This window comes from Salmo trutta, chromosome 28, assembly GCF_901001165.1.
Source record: "Salmo trutta chromosome 28, fSalTru1.1, whole genome shotgun sequence".
NCBI classification, from domain to species: Eukaryota; Metazoa; Chordata; class Actinopteri; order Salmoniformes; family Salmonidae; genus Salmo; species Salmo trutta.
Window position 1 is genome coordinate 45,215,481 of NC_042984.1, and position 16,230 is coordinate 45,231,710.

At 40.1% G+C, this 16,230-nt stretch overlaps 1 protein-coding gene across 3 annotated transcripts in view; it reads left to right on the forward strand.

Annotated features, from left to right (window-relative positions):
- LOC115166330 (prickle-like protein 2) overlaps positions 1-16,230 on the forward strand; it is a 94,436-nt gene that overhangs the window by 39,188 nt on the left and 39,018 nt on the right. Inside the window, exon 1 of one of the 3 annotated variants that reach the window (XM_029720238.1) lies at positions 9,200-9,225. The exons of the other annotated variants lie outside the window; for them this stretch is intronic. The gene's annotated coding sequence lies outside the window, so the exon portion shown is untranslated. Of the gene's footprint in view, positions 1-9,199; positions 9,226-16,230 lie in introns of those variants that run through there. 3 annotated transcript variants of the gene reach the window in all.

Below are 16,230 nucleotides of genomic sequence, written 5' to 3' on the forward strand. Positions count from 1 at the left end.
ATTCGAGTGGGACGATTTCATTGTGTTTCAAAACGTTTCCAAAGGTGGGGGCAGACACGGCCGCCGACGTCACAATGCTGATGGCCCTCCTACTGTGACCAATTGCCACATCGTCTCCTACACTGAGTTTCGACAGTAGAAGCCTCAAAACACTTTGTAAAGACTGGGGACATCTAGTGGATGCACTGGAAAGTGCTCAATTATCATTTTTTCACGTTGTGAATTACAGGGAAGGCTGTGAAGTCGAGTCCACAATTCAGAATCCCACTTCCTGGTTCAATCGGTCTCGGGGTTTTGACTGCCATACGAGTTCTGTTATACTCACAGACACCATTCAAACAGTTTTAGAAACTTTAGGGTGTTTTCTATCCATATAAAATAAGTATATGCATGTCCTAGCTTCTGAGTTTGATTAGTAGGCCGTTGAAAATGGGAACGAATTTTTTCCAAAATGCGCTGTGGCGCCCCCAGTGGTAGGATATACGCAAGAGATTAAATAATGCCCCTCCTCACCTTGACCCCCCCCCCAATAAAAATATATATCCTGAACTAACACTTTCACTTGACCTCCCCTCCAGCTTTGCTGATAGGTACTGTACTTTATTGAGGAAAAGTGTACTAACTATCCCTGTGAAAATATCATATGTTGTTGTCCCACCTAGCTATCTTACCTGTAAATCAATCTGGATAAGAGCATCTGCTAAATGACTCAAATGTAAAATGTGAATCCAACATATCAATTATTAATTTGTAGACAAACTGGAATTAAAGCCAGACTATATCATTGGCACAAAAGATACATCTCCTTCAAATGTTGGTTGCGTTGAAAACCAAACACAATTCAATTACACTTTTGCAAAACAGTAAATAGCCTATAAACTTATGATACGTTGGATTCACGTCTCCAACTAAACCAAAAATAAAAGTTAAAGAATAGTGTAGGGTTAACCTGTTTGATCTAGGGGGCAGTATTGAGAATTTTGGAAAAAAATATGTGCCCATTTTTAACTGCCTCCTACACCAACTCAGAAGCTAGAATATGCATATTATTGTTCAGGTTTGGATAGAAAACACTCTGAATTTTCTAAAACAGTTTGAATGGTGTCTGTAAGTATAACAAAACTCATATTGCAGGCAAAAACCTGTGAAAAATAGATTAAAAAAAAGTGAATTTTGTGACTGTACTATTTAGTGTCATTGTTTTATAGATACCATAGTGAGAAAGGATTCAGTTCGCAACTCCTACGGATTCCACTAGATGTCAACGATCTTTATAACCTCTTACATCTACACGTTCCGCTAGCGGAACGATTGCTCCAATATCCAATGATGGGCGGGCGCGAAATTCAAACTCCTCTAAAATCGAAAACTTCCATTTTTCAAACATATGACTATTTTACAGCTATTTAAAGACAAGACTCTCCTTTATCTAACCAAACTGTCCGATTTCAAAAAGGCTTTACAGCGAAAGCAAAACATTAGAATATGTCAGCAGAGTACCCAGCCAGAAATATTCAGACACCCATTTTTCAAGCTAGCATATCATGTCACATAAACCCAAACCATAGCTAAATGCAGCACTAACCTTTAATGATCTTCATCAGATGACACACCTAGGACATTATGTTATACAATACATGCATGTCTGTTCAATCAAGTTCATATTTATATCAAAAACCAGCTTTTTACATTAGCATGTGACGTTCAGAACTAGCATTCCCACCGAACACTTCCGGTGATTTTACTAAATTACTCACGATAAACGTTCACAAAAAGCATAACAATTATTTAAAGAATTATAGATACAGAACTCCTCTATGCACTCGATATGTCCGATTTTAAAATAGCTTTTCGGATGAAGCACATTTTGCAATAATCTAAGTACATAGCCCGGCATTACAGGGCTAGCTATTTAGACACCCACCCAGGTCAGCCTCCACCAAAATCACATTTCCTATAAGAAAAATGTTCTTACCTTGCTTGTTCTTCGTCAGAATACACTGCCAGGACTTCTACTTCAATAACAAACGTAGGTTTGGTCCCAAATAATCCATCGTTATGTTCCATCAAGACGTTTTGTTCGTGAGTTCTAGACACTATCCCAACGCTAAATCTCGGCCACGAGCATGACGCAAAATATGACAAAAAATGTCTAAATATTCCATTACCGTACTTCGAAGCATGTCAACCGCTGTTTAAAACCAATTTTTATGCAATTTATCTCGTAGAGAAGCGATAATATTCCGACCGGGAATCTGCCTGTCTGTAAACTGAGGAAAAAAACGAAAGCCGGGGGCGGGGCGTGTCACGCGCCTAAGGCTTAGTCCATTGAGTGACCACTTAGCTTTTGCTCTCCTTTGTTTCTGCCAGGGCTTTGAATTACGTCATTCCTGTTTTTCCCGGGCTATGAGACTCCATTGGAGACGTGCGAAGTGTCACGTAAGAGCAGAGATCCTTTGTAAACGATAGAGATAATAAAGAAGGGCAAGAAATGTTCAGACAGGGTACTTCCTGAACAGAAGCATCTCAGGTTTTTGCCTGCCATAGGAGTTCTGTTATACTCACAGACACCATTCAAACAGTTTCAGAAACTTTGGAGTGTTTTCTCTCCAAAGCTATTAATTATATGCATATTCCAGTTTCTGGGCAGGACTAATAATCAGATTAAATCGGGTACGTTTTTTATCCAGCCGTGAAAATACTGCCCCCTAGCCATAAGAGGATAAAGTTGTTTGAAGCATCTGTGATGAATACAGACCGAATTAGAATGCTTGTAAGTTGACACGTCATCACTTCATTTTTTGCGCCTGCGCATAAATCTGAGAAGAGTGTCTTTGTCATAATCGTTAATTCTAGACACTTGATAGGTTGTGTGAAAATATTACTGATGTTTACTGATGTTTCACGTTAAAAATGGACCAAAAGATTAATGCTAAACAACGTTTGACATGTTTGAACAAACGTAAATAGATTATTTACTAGGTTTTTTTTAGCTTTTCGGCGTGACTTTACACAACCCACCACGTTTTGTGGGAGCCTACTGAACGCTAACTATTTGGTGTTATTTGGACATAAATTATGAACTTTGTCAAAAGAAACCACATTTGTTCTGGACCTGGGATCCCTGGCAGCGCCTTCTGATGGAGATAATCAAAGGTAAGGGGATATTTACAATGTTATTATCGATATTAGAAGATGCTAACTGTATAGCTTAGCTTATAGCTTAGCTTATTGTTAATAGCATAGTACCACGTTTATTGCAAAATGTGATTTCCCAGTAAAGTTATTTTGAGATCTGGCCATTCGGTAGCAATTACGAGATGATAATATATTATTCTTTGAATGACAATATTATAATTTACCAATGTTTTCGAATAGTAATTCCGTGATTTGTAATGCTGGATTCACTGGGAGCATTCGAGCCGAAAAAAATTTGCGACTGTAAATGCTGTTTTTGGATATAAATATGAACTTGATGGAACTAAAAATGCATGTATTATATTACCTAATGTCCTATGAGTGTCATCTGATGCAGATTGTCAAAGGTAAGTGCATAATTCTAGCTAGTTTTCTGTCTGTTGATGCCCTTCTTTGAATTGGCTAAACTTTACACACAGCTATTGTCAATGTACTCTCCTAACATAACCTAACTTTATGCATTCTCCGTAAAGCCTCTGAAAATCGGACAGCGTGGTTAGATTTAGGAGATATATCTTTCAAATGGAGGAAAATAGTTGATTATTTGATTATTTGAAATGATTACTCTTGCAGTTTTGAATTCCCCGCCATGGTCACATGACAATGAATCCCAATACCGGGATAAGATCGGGATAAGATCCTCAACAGGTTTTAAGCCAGTGGCTCAGATGAAACTATCCAATGATAAGATGTACTTTAAATGTTGATATTTGTCTGCGTTGTCAACCAAACACAATTCAATAATGCTTTTGTAATACAGTAAATAGCCTAAAGTTAAAGCTATCTTACAAACTAATATAAGAGTATTTACTCAACCTTAAAATAAGTAACACATCCATTGCCACATTGAGGTAATTGTAAATGTTTTCTTATGAAATCATAGAATGCAAAGGTCGCAGGTCTGTGGATATCTTCACAATTGCTATAATAATCTGTGCAGAATACTTAACAGCATTGATCACTTTTAATGTATGTACTTTTAATGTCAACTCAACTGCCATCCAGGTCAATTGGTTGTGCTATTAGATGAATCACAGTGTAATAACACATTCAATTAAGTTGTGTAAATACAACATATCTGACATTGTATTCCCATTTCAACTTTGTGCTTTTAAAATGGTTGAAAGTGCAGTGATAACACATTTAGATGACAACTAAACCAAAAAGCTGACATTGTTTTTCTATTGAAATGTGGTTTAGATAGTTAAAAGCATAGTGAAGCATTGGGAATTCAACAAACTTCTGGCTGTCATGAGTGGGTGAATAAAGGTTGAAATCTCACTGATCCTTAACCAAATATTACCCAAATGTCCATGTTGAAATGATGCGGTGTGCCCAATGGGATGTGTCCTTGACTGTATTCTCCTAAACAGACTTCAGAGGCTCACAGAACACATACCTATCCACAAGACCTGCTGCTATGTATCCTGTATCTTAACACATAGAAGATGGGAGAGGGATGTCCGGTGGGCTGAAAGCAGAAAGAGTGGTTGCTGGGTTAATTGAAACACATGAAAATTGACAACGTGAACGCAACACAAATTGTGGACTTAACGGTCACTGCAGTCAAAAACGTGATTTTCCTGTGTTTTACATATTTCCACACTATTATTGCTTTCCCATAGGATTGACGGTATTTAGTCTATTAATTGGGCAATGTTTATATGACACCCTTTCAAACAGGCCCAATTTACCACACACCTTTTATACCTCCCGTGAGCATTCCGGCGACAAGTGGTGTGCAGATGTGGGTGGGTGTCTAATTTATTAAATCCATTGAATATACACCATCAAAAATAACTTGATTATTAATTTATTTAGGTAATAAGAAACAAGACTAATAAAATGTATTTTCAAAACAATAGAATGGCATATTTTGTGTTTAATTATGTTACATCCAAGTGAATGAATTATGTTAAATAAATCCAATAGCTCATTTTTTTTGTTCATTAAACAGACAAGATCACAATCAACACACATACTATAATGAATACACAGGGAGAAAAAGGTGTAGATTCACACGCAGAGCGTGGCAGATGTTTATTTCACCTTCGCAGAAGGCAGGAATCATGGTCACAGGCAGGCAATGGTCATACACAGGTAGGCAAACAGGCAGGTGAATCAAAATTAACACTGAAGGCTATAACTGGTTCTCACAAACGAGCTAGGTAGAGTCAAAACGAACAATACCTCACAAAGGCACAAACAGAATGAACTGAACTAAATAAGGAGCTGATGAGACCAGGTGAGTATCTAGTGTAACCGATGTGAAATGGCTAGCTAGTTAGCGGGGTGCGCGCTAATAGCGTTTCAATCGGTGACGTCACTCGCTCTGAGACCTTGAAGTAGTTGTTCCCCTTGCTCTGCAAGGGCCGTGGCTTTTCTGGCACGATGGGTAACGATGCTTTGAGGGTGGCTGTTGTCTGTGTGCAGAGGGTCCCTGGTTCGAGCCCAGGTAGGGGTGAGGAGAGGGACGGAAGCTATACTGTTACGCTAACACAACTGAAATCAATGAACAAAAATGAAAGACAGGGCTACGTTCAAGAACACAAAGAAACAGGGCTACGTTCAAGAACGGAACAGAACTAAGAAAGTAAATACAGAACCTTACACTGAGTAGGAACACGAATACCTTCCTAATATTGAGTTGCACCCCCCCCCCTTCTTTTGCTCTCAAAACAGCCTCAATTCAACGGGGCAAGTTGTCGAAAACGTTCCACAGAGGTGCTGGCCCATGTTGGCTCCAATGCCTCCCACAACTGTGTGAAGTTGGCTGGATGTCCTTTGGGTGGTGGACCATTCTTGAAACACACAGGAAATTGTGGAGTGTGAAATACTCTTCAGCGTTGCAGTTCTTGACACAAGCGTGGCACCTACTACCATACCCCGTTCAAAGGCACAAACTTCTTAGGGATCAAATCCCTTTAGCGGGATCGATTTGACAAAATCCGGTGAAATGGCAGAGCGCCAAATTCAAATTAAATTACTCAAAATATTTCACTTTCATTAAATCACAAGTGTAATACATAAAACTAAAGCTTAACTTCTTGTTAATCCAGCCACCATGTCAGATCTCAAAAAGGCTTTACTGCAAGCAAACCATGCGATTATGTAAGGACAGCACCCCGCATACAAATGCATGACAAACATTTTTCAACCAGGGAGGTGCGACACAAAAGTCAGAAATAACGATTTTATCACGACTTCCGCCGAAGTCGGTTCCCCTCCTTATTCGGGCGGCGTTCGGCGGTCGATGTCACCGGCCTTCTAGCCATCACCGCTCCATTTTTCATTGTTCCATTTGTTTTTGTCTTGTTCCCCGCAAACCTGGTTTACATTCCCTAATCACACTGCATATATATATATTCCTCTGTTCCCCCCATGTCTTTGTGTGGAATTGTTTTGTTACGCGTTTAGTGTTACGCGCCAGACTGGTTTTTCCCCGTGTATCGTGTTTTGACCTGTAGTATGTTTATTGTCATACATTTGCATTATTGTGAGTGTTTTCGCGCTTATTCACTTTTGCAATTGGCTGGAGGTTTTTTGATGCAGTTGCGTCTGTCTTTTGTGCTTCTGCCAAATAATGTGCGCCTGATCACAACTCTCTGCTCTCCTGCACCTGACTTCTTACCAGTATCGCACAACCTTGACAGATATAATTCATGCCTTACCTTTGAAGATCTTCTTCTGTTGGCACTCCAATATGTCCCAGAAACATCACAAATGGTCCTTTTGTTTGATAAACTGCTTCTTTATATCCCCAAAATGTCCATTTATTTGGCGAGTTTGATTCAGAAAAACATTGGTTCCAACACGCCCAACATGACTACAAATTATCGAATAAGTTACCTGTAAACTTGGTCCAAACATTTTCAAACAACTTTCCTAATCCAACTTTAGGTATCCTAAAAGGTAAATAATAGATACAATTTAAGACCAAATATACTGTGTTCAATAGAGGATACAATCAAAGTGGAGCAAGCTCCAGGTCGCTCGCCCCAAACAAAAGAGTCCACTTGGCTTGACAGCCGTACTTCTTCATTTCTCAAAGGAAAAACATCAACCAATTTCTAAAGACTGTTGACATCTAGTGGAAGCCATAGGAACTGCAATCAGGTGCCTCAAAAATCTAGTTTCCAATAGAAATCACAGTGAACTCCAATTTTGTTTTCCTGGATGGTTTGTCCTCGGGGTTTCGCCTGCCAAATAAGTTCTGTTATACTCACAGATATTATTTTAACAGTTTTAGAACCTTTAGAGTGTTTTCTATCCAAATCTACCAATTATATGCATACCCTAGCGTCTGGGCCCGAGGAGCAGGCAGTTTACTTTGGGCACGCGTTTCATCCGGACGTTAAAAACCGCCCCCTAGTCCAAAGAGGTTAAATCTTTTGTCTTGCCCATTCCCTTGGAATAGCACCCACACAATCCATGTCTCAATTGTCTCAAGACTTAAAAAGCCATCTTTATCCAGTCTCCTCCCCTTCATCTACACTGATTGAAGTGCACTTAAAAAGTGATATCAATAAGGAATCATAGCTTTAACCTCTATGTCGTGTAGAAGAGCAACGTTTTGTACACTCAGTGTATATTTTGTAGTACGAGAACAATTAAATATAACAGAATCAAATAAAAATAATAATTTTCCCACACAACTTGTATCACGGCAACGTGTGGAACTGCTGTCATACAAAAATATATATATTTTAAACAGAACCTAAGGTAAGCCGATGCTTTTTTGATCCATGTTTAATCTACAGTTAAAGTCGGAAGTTTACATACACCTTAGCCAAGTACATTTAAGCTCAGTTTTTCACAATTCCCAACATTTAATCCTAGTAAAAATGTCCTGTTTTAGGTCAGTTAGGATCACCACTTAATTTGAAGAATGTGAAATGTCAGAATAATAGTAGAGAGAATGGTTTATTTCAGCTTTTATTTCTTTCATCACATTCACAGTGGGTCAGATGTTTACAAACACTCAATAAGTATTTGGTAGCAATGCCTTTAAATTATTTAACTTGGGTCAAATGTTTCGGGAAGCCTTCCACAAGCTTCCTACAATAAGTTGGGTAAATTTTGGCCCATTACTCCTGGCAGAGCTGGTGTAACTGAGTCAGGATTGTAGGCCTCGATGCACACACACGCTTTTTCAGTTCTGCCCACAAATGTTCTATAGGATTGAGGTCAGGGCTTTGTGATGGCCACTCCAACACCTTAACTTTGTTGTCCTTAAGCCATTTTGCCACAACTTTGGAAGTATGCTTGGGGCCATTGTCCATTTGGAAGACCCATTTGCAACCAAGCTTTAACTTCCTGACTGATGTCTCGAGATGTTGCTTCAATATATCCACATAATTTTCATTCTCATGATGCCATCTATTTTGTGAAGTGCACCAGTCCATCCTGCAGCAAAGCACCCCCACAACATGATGCTACCACCCCCGTGCTTCACGGTTGGGATAGTGTTCTTTGGCTTGCAAGCCTCCCCCTTTTTCCTCCAAACATAACGATGGTCATTATGGCCAAACAGTTCTATTTTCGTTTCATCAGACCAGAGGAGATTTTTCCAAAAAGTACGATCTTTGTCCCAATGTGCAGTTGCAAACCGTAGTCTGGCTTTTTTATTGCGGTTTTTGGAGCAGTGGCTTCTTCCTTGCTGAGCGGTCTTTCAGGTTATGTCGATATAGGACAAGTTTGAATGTGGCTATAGGTACTTTTGTACCTGTCTCCTCCAGCATCTTCACAACGTCCTTTGCTGTTGTTCTGGGATTGATTTGCACTTTGCGCACCAAAGTACGTTAATCTAACGCGTCTCCTTCCATGGGCGATATGACGGCTGCGTGGTCCCATGGTGTTTATAGTTGCGTACCATTGTTTGTACAGATGAACGTGGTACCTTCTGGTATTTGGAAATTGCTCCCAAGGATGAACCAGACTTGTGGAGGTCTACAATTTTTTATGAGGTCTTGGCTGATTTCTTTGGATTTTCCCATGATGTCAAGCAAAGAGGCACTGAGTTTGAAGGTAGGCCTTCAAATACACCCACAGGTCATCTCCAATTGACTCAAATGATGTCAATTAGCCTATCAGAAGCTTCTAAAGCCATGACATAATTTTCTGGAATTTTCCAAGCTTTTTAAAGGCACAGTCAACTTAGTGTATGTAAACTTATGAACCACTGGAAATGTGATACAGTGAATTATAACTGAAATAATCTACTTGTGTCATGCACAAAGTAGATGTCCTAACCGACTTGCCAAAATTATAGTTTGTTAACAAGAAATCTGTGGAGTGGTTGAAAAACAAGTTTTAATGACTCCAACCTAAGTGTATGTAAACTTCCGACTTCAACTGTATTTTCTACCCTCACTCCACTTTGTTAGAGAGCAAGCCTAGGGCCTTAGATTGAGAGGATCTTCATCATGACACCGATAGAAAATAATATCAATCTATATTTTTCAAAAGCATGTGAGTCTTGTGAATCACTGACTTTTTGAGTTGCATTTACATGATCAAGCAAAATAATAGGACTACACTTGATTTAGGCTACATTATTGCATGCTAAAAGTTTCTGATTAGTGAAAGATGAGAAAACGAAGAGATGAGCTCTACCACCTCCACTTATTTGCCCAGCCAGAAAATAAACCAAATATACAGACATACAGTGACTTCGGAAAGTATTCAGACCCCTTGACTTTTTCCACATTTTGTAACGTTACAGCCTTATTCTAAAATGGATTTAAAACAAAAATTAATCCTCAGCAATCTACACACAATACCCTATAATGACAAAGCGAAGCATGTTTTTACAAATGTTTGCAAATGTATTAAAAATTAAAATCAGAAATACCTTACTTACGTAAGTATTCAGACCCTTTGCTATGAGACTCGAAATTGAGCTCAGGGGCATCCTGTTCTCATTAATCACCCTTGAGATGTTTCTACAACTTGATTGGAGTCCACCTGTGGTAAATCCAATTGATTGGACATGATTTGGAAAGGCACACACCCGTCTATATAAGGTCCCACTGTTGACTGTGTATGTCAGAGCAAAAACCAAGCCATGAGGTCGTACGAATTGTCCATAGAGCTCCAAGACAGGATTGTGTAGAGTCACAAGTCTGGGTACGGGTACCAAAACATTTCTGCAGCATTGAAGGTCCCCAAGAACACAGTGGCCTCTATCATTCTTAAATGTTTGGGCCAAACTGAGCAATCAGGGGAGAAGGGCCTTGGACAAGGAGTTGACCAAGAACCCAATGGTAACTCTGACAGAGCTCTAGATTTCCTCTGTGGAGATGGAGAACCTTCCAGAAGGACAACCATCTCTGCAGCACTCCACCAATCAGGCCTTTATGGTAGAGTGGCCAGACGGAAGCCACTCCTCAGTAAAAGGCACATGACAGCCGACTTGGAGTTTGCCAAAAGGCACCTAAAGACTCTCAGACCATGAGAAACAAGACTCTCTGGTCTTATGAAACCAAGATTGAACTCTTTGGCCTGAATGCCAAGTGTCACATCTGGAGTAAACCTGGCACCATCCCTACGGTGAAGAATGTTGATTGCTGCATAAAGCTGTGGAGATGTTTTTCAGTGAGCAGCAGGGACTGGGAGACTAGTCAAGATAGAGGCAAAGATGAACAGAGCAAAGTACAGAGAGATCCCTGATGAAAACCTGCCGCAAAGCGCTCAGGTCCTCAGACTGGGGCGAAGGTTCACCTTCCAACAGGACAACGACCCTAAGCACACAGCCAAGACAACGCAGGAGTGGCTTCGGGACAATTCTCTGAATGTCCTTGAGTGGCCCAGCCAGAGCCCGGACTTCAACCCGATCTAACATCTCTGGAGAGACCTGAAAATAGATGTGCAGCAACGCTCCCCATCCAACCTGACAGAGCTTGAGAGGATCTACAGAGACGAATGGGAGAATCTCTCCAAATACAGGTGTGCCAAGCTTGTAGAGTCATACTCATGAAGACTCAAGGCTGTAGTTGCTGCCAAAGGTGCTTCAACAAAGTTTTGAGTAAAGGGTCTGAATACTTATGTAAATGTCATGTATAATTATTTTTTTACAATTTGATGACAATTCAATTGCATTAGCCTACTTTATTCCAATATGTTTGTAATTCAGTGATATTTAATCCTATATTAAGTCTTTATGGATCCATCCAGTTGAGGTTAAGAAAACAGTGCACGTGGTGGGCTATGCAAGGAAATTACTGCATTACGGCTACATTTCATACTAACCTTAATCATGTGTAACCCTCTCACCAGGCTCGAATATGACTCTCACAATATTAACTTATGCAGAGTATCTCAGCAGCATGGGATGTTAGGTGAGAAAGACATCTCCAATAAGAATTCCTATTGTAAACTATCTAGGGTTATGACAATAGGGTATTAACTTCAGAATAAATGATTATAGGTTTTTGTTATTGAATCAGGATAGACCATCCCATGCATTAAATTAAATTGAGACAATCAATGACTCCACCAACTCAATATACATAACGTTCCATATGTGTATTAAAACATTTTCAAACACAAATACATTTTCAGACACAACAAAAGAAATAGAAAATAATAAACCCCAATGAGTCCAAATTATTTCAAGTTCGCTTAAATAAACCGTTGGCGCGCGTTGGAGCTCAAAAAATGATGACACCCAAAAATATCCTGAAGCACCTCACGTGGTGGTTACTCACTGCTTGGTAGATATTCCCTCAGCGAAGTATGGCAATTCCATGCAGGTTTCCTCACAAAGTCCAAGGCAGCACAGCTACCCATGCAGACAGTCCTCCTTAGTAACCGATATCCCCATGGCAACACAGCTACCCATGCAGACAGTCCTCCTTAGTAACCGATATCCCCATGGCAGCACAGCTACCCATGCAGACAGTCCTCCTTAGTAACCGATATCCCCAAGGCAGCACAGCTACCCATGCAGACAGTACTCCTTAGCCGTAACCGATATCCCCATGGCAACACGAACTCGTTAAGCTTCCCAAGCAATTATCTCCCAGTGTCACACGATGCTAGGCTAACCTCAATGCTGACAAATACCTCCACGACGAGACGGTAGCTTCAGTCTTTACTGAGTTTTAACAAAATTATAACAACTCTTATAAAATAAAACATGTATTTCCCTTCATATCCTAGTAGGTATGGGTTTTGTTCTAGTTCTGTCGTCTTCTTTTATAATTAATTTACCAACCGTCCTAAGGTAAAAACGTCAATCCTTTTCATCAACGTCTTTTTCCCCTCTTTTTTTCCCCAGGCCTCCCGTTAACCAGGTCAACTCCCATTGGCCACAACTTAACGAGCGACCTTATTGGTCAAAACTTACAATTCAAAGTAAAACAAACTATTCACTTATACATTAAATAAATATTTATTCAAAAGCATAATGCATTAACAACATTACAGGTTAGGAGCAATTCAATTATCTTTTAAATATATAACCAATTAATTATAACAAAAAACTCAATACCTGGTTCAAACAAGGGTATTACACATGTCTAGGTCGGTTGGTGGAAATAAAACTAGAGGCTTTGTCACCACCAATACCTTTCATATATAAAGAAAAGTCAACAAAAATTTGTTGGGATGCTGAAGTTGGTAGAAAAACGTAGTGGTTTGAAAGGTGTATATGAGCTTGGAATAATACTGTGAAATTGTGAAAAGGATGATAATGCCCTTTTAGTGTAAGAGCTGATTGAGCCAAGTTTTGGTGGGATGGAGTTTTGGCCTGCCTGGTGACAGACCAATAAGAATAACAGGTTGTTTCCAATTTCACCCTCCTCTCTCAGACCACTCTCAGACTGTCCTAGCAAAATTCTTGCTTGAGAAATTGCTCTTTGCTAAGAAGTTATTTTTGCTTCTTTTTGAACATTTCAATTGAAAGCAATCACAGTAAGTTATCTAATTGTTACCCAAAGATGATTTGATATTGAGATAAAAATGCATTTGACCTTTAAGGGTATTCAACGAGCGTGAATGTCTTTGACTTGGTCTTGCGTTTCGTCACATCAGTATGGAAAGTCTCTCCCTTTTATTACTCTATCTCCATCTGCATCTCTTTGTCCCCACACTCAGATAAACAGATGACAGACATTCTGTTTTCTTTCTCTGGTGTACCAGGGAGGGCTGGACTGGGGTTACCGTGGCTACTCGCATGAACTGACTCCATGGAAACCAGCTCCATTGGCATACAGAGAGGGGGAAGGCGAGAGGAAGAGAAGAGGGGTGACACGGCTGTCTTCTGGAACGCTGGTTTCTTGCTAATAGATGTGAGGAGGGAAGTGGGAGGAGACCACTGTGTTCTGGAATGCTCTTTCTAAATTAAATAAGGGAAGGGGGGTTGGGAATGCTCTTGCCCTCCCTCACTCCCTCTATCACACTTCATTATTAATCAGGGATGGCTGTTTGTTCAAATGGAGAAAGAGGATGACATTTGGACTGCTGCTGTAAGTGCGCTCCCTCTCTCACAATGTCACCGTGACTCTGTGAAAATGTCATAAGTGTTCTACTTCTTATTGTAGGACAGTGTCACAAGGACGAGGTTACATTCTAGCAAAGCCCAACGGTAAAACAACAGATTGGTCATTGTGCATTATTTCAACGCTGCCTTTGTGAAAGATGTAGACACCGTGCCTAAGGTCACATTTGCACCTGTTTGTCAGACTAAAATGTTTTAGTGCCATTTCATATTGTTTCCATTTATTTATAGTCAGTCAGAATGTGGATAGTGACTCACATTGAATAACATGGGCCACAAGAGAATGCTGCACAATATTTGCTGTTAAACAACAACAAAATAACAGTGTGGTCTCAATTGTCTGATTTCCACCAATCCTTGGGTAGTTTGGATGGCCTTCTACATCAGGAACCTCATTAGAGTGGGTTGGTGTTAGGTACGGTAGCATCTATCTGTTGTCCCATCATCATTTTCTGTCTCTGTGTTGGCTACTTTAGACCAAGAATATGTCTCAAAGGGAGACAACCCTTTAATAAACCAACAAATCAACTCTCAACACAAGAGAAAATGGCCTTTCAGTCCAAGGTTATTATTGAACAATGGTCTTATCAGCCAAATTAATATTTATGAAGGTTTAATCCTTGCACTGCTGACATCAGCAGATACTTATGTCATTAGAAGAGAGCACTTTTCAACATAAATTCTACATGTATTTACCTCAACTCTTATAATTCAGCCTATTATGCACCGGATTTTCAGTTTTGCAATAATTGACCCTTAAGCGCTTTGGTAATTTATGCACTTGTCTGCCACAGCTTTCTCAATGGCCCAAGGGCATATTGTAGAAGTCTTTGATGTTTTACAGTATTGCAAAGGAAGGACACAGCAGGCCTAGGGTGGAACTAAGTCACTAGTACTGTTTAACATGAGGAATAAATACACACACACACACACACACCCTCTCATCTAGTAAAGTGTATGGCTTAGTGGCTTCACAGATATTCTTTCTTCAATATTTCATTGGATGAGCAGAATCATTGAAGTTCCTCTATAGCTGTGAGTGATAAAGTGCTGTCAGTAGAGCTGGGGAGAGAGAAGTGTCTTCATATCTGTCACCCAGACAGACCAACATGCTGTGTGTTTAATCCAGGCAGACTGTTCTCTACAGGTCACACAGCTGCCAGAGGAACCTAGTCCATCCTGGCCTCAACAGTTAGGCTGTTATAATCATTATTACTAAGATACTAGATCCAGCATGTATGTGACGCAGGCTTTCGGCTTCTGTATCCCACATCCAGCTCTGTCGCTGCTCTCTCAGCAAACCTGTCGGACATAAATGATAGCCAATGAGTGAACTGCAAAGGTGAGAGGGATATGAAATACAGTATATGGCTTAATTAAATATATGGCTGTACTCAGACAACCCATGAAGTGGTTTATGGATAGTACATTAAAATCACATACATCATAGAGCTTGTTTTATGGTGCAATAACCCACATTCTATACAGTTAGAGCAAAAAGAAAGGACCATTCTAATGTGTATGTCACGACTCCCGCCGAAGTCGGTCCCTCTCCTTGTTCGGGCGGCGTTCGGTGTTCAAAGTCACCGGTCTTCTAGCCATCACCGCTCCACCTTTCATTTTCCATTTGTTTTGTCTTGTTTTCCCGCACACCTGGTTTACATCCCCTCATTACTCTACGTGTATATTATCCTCTGTTCCCCCCCATGTCTGTGTGTGGTATTGTTCGTTCATTACGTGTGTAACGCTACAGGCTGGTTTTGCGCTGGGTATTGTTGTAAGCCGTGGTTTTGTTATTTGTACCTATTTTGTGTAATTTGTGCGCTATCGTTTTGTTCCTTGGGCCGGAGTGTTGTGACGCAGTTGCGTCCGGCTGTTTTCCTCTGCCTGAATAAAGTGTGCCTGTTCACGCATCTCTGCTCTCCTGCACCTGACTTCCTTCGACCAGTTGCGCACACTCTGACAGTGTACCATACAATATTTATCATCTCACTCTGGCCCACATATTGGTTACTGATTGATGTACAGTGCAGGTGAGGAGTGACTGACAGGTCACTTATATAAACATGACCTACATCTAAATACAAATGAATGGATTTCAGGTGTCTTCGTTGATGATGTAGGGTCTACATCTAGTAAACGTTGGCACAGCGACTTGCTGACATCATCTCTCCCTTTCTAGATCATAATAGAGTACGTGGGCAGGTTATGCAACTGCTGATATTTCTGTGGCTGCAAATAGAATAAATCACCATTTAGATGTTGATTTTCATTGTTGGGCATAAGATGAGAAAATAACTACTGACCAATGAAGAGAGAGTATTTTCTCATAACCTTGACGCAGATTAATGTTTTGTTTCCTATAAAAAGATTGGCATGTGTTTATGTATAGCTGCCATGTATAAGATGTAAGAGAAACGTTTTTTATATAACAACGGTGTGACATGGAGAACCCACAACAGTGTGTGATTTGTGGAGATATGTCAGTGAAGAACTAATAAACCTTGGTTATATGTTTTCATTCATCTCAG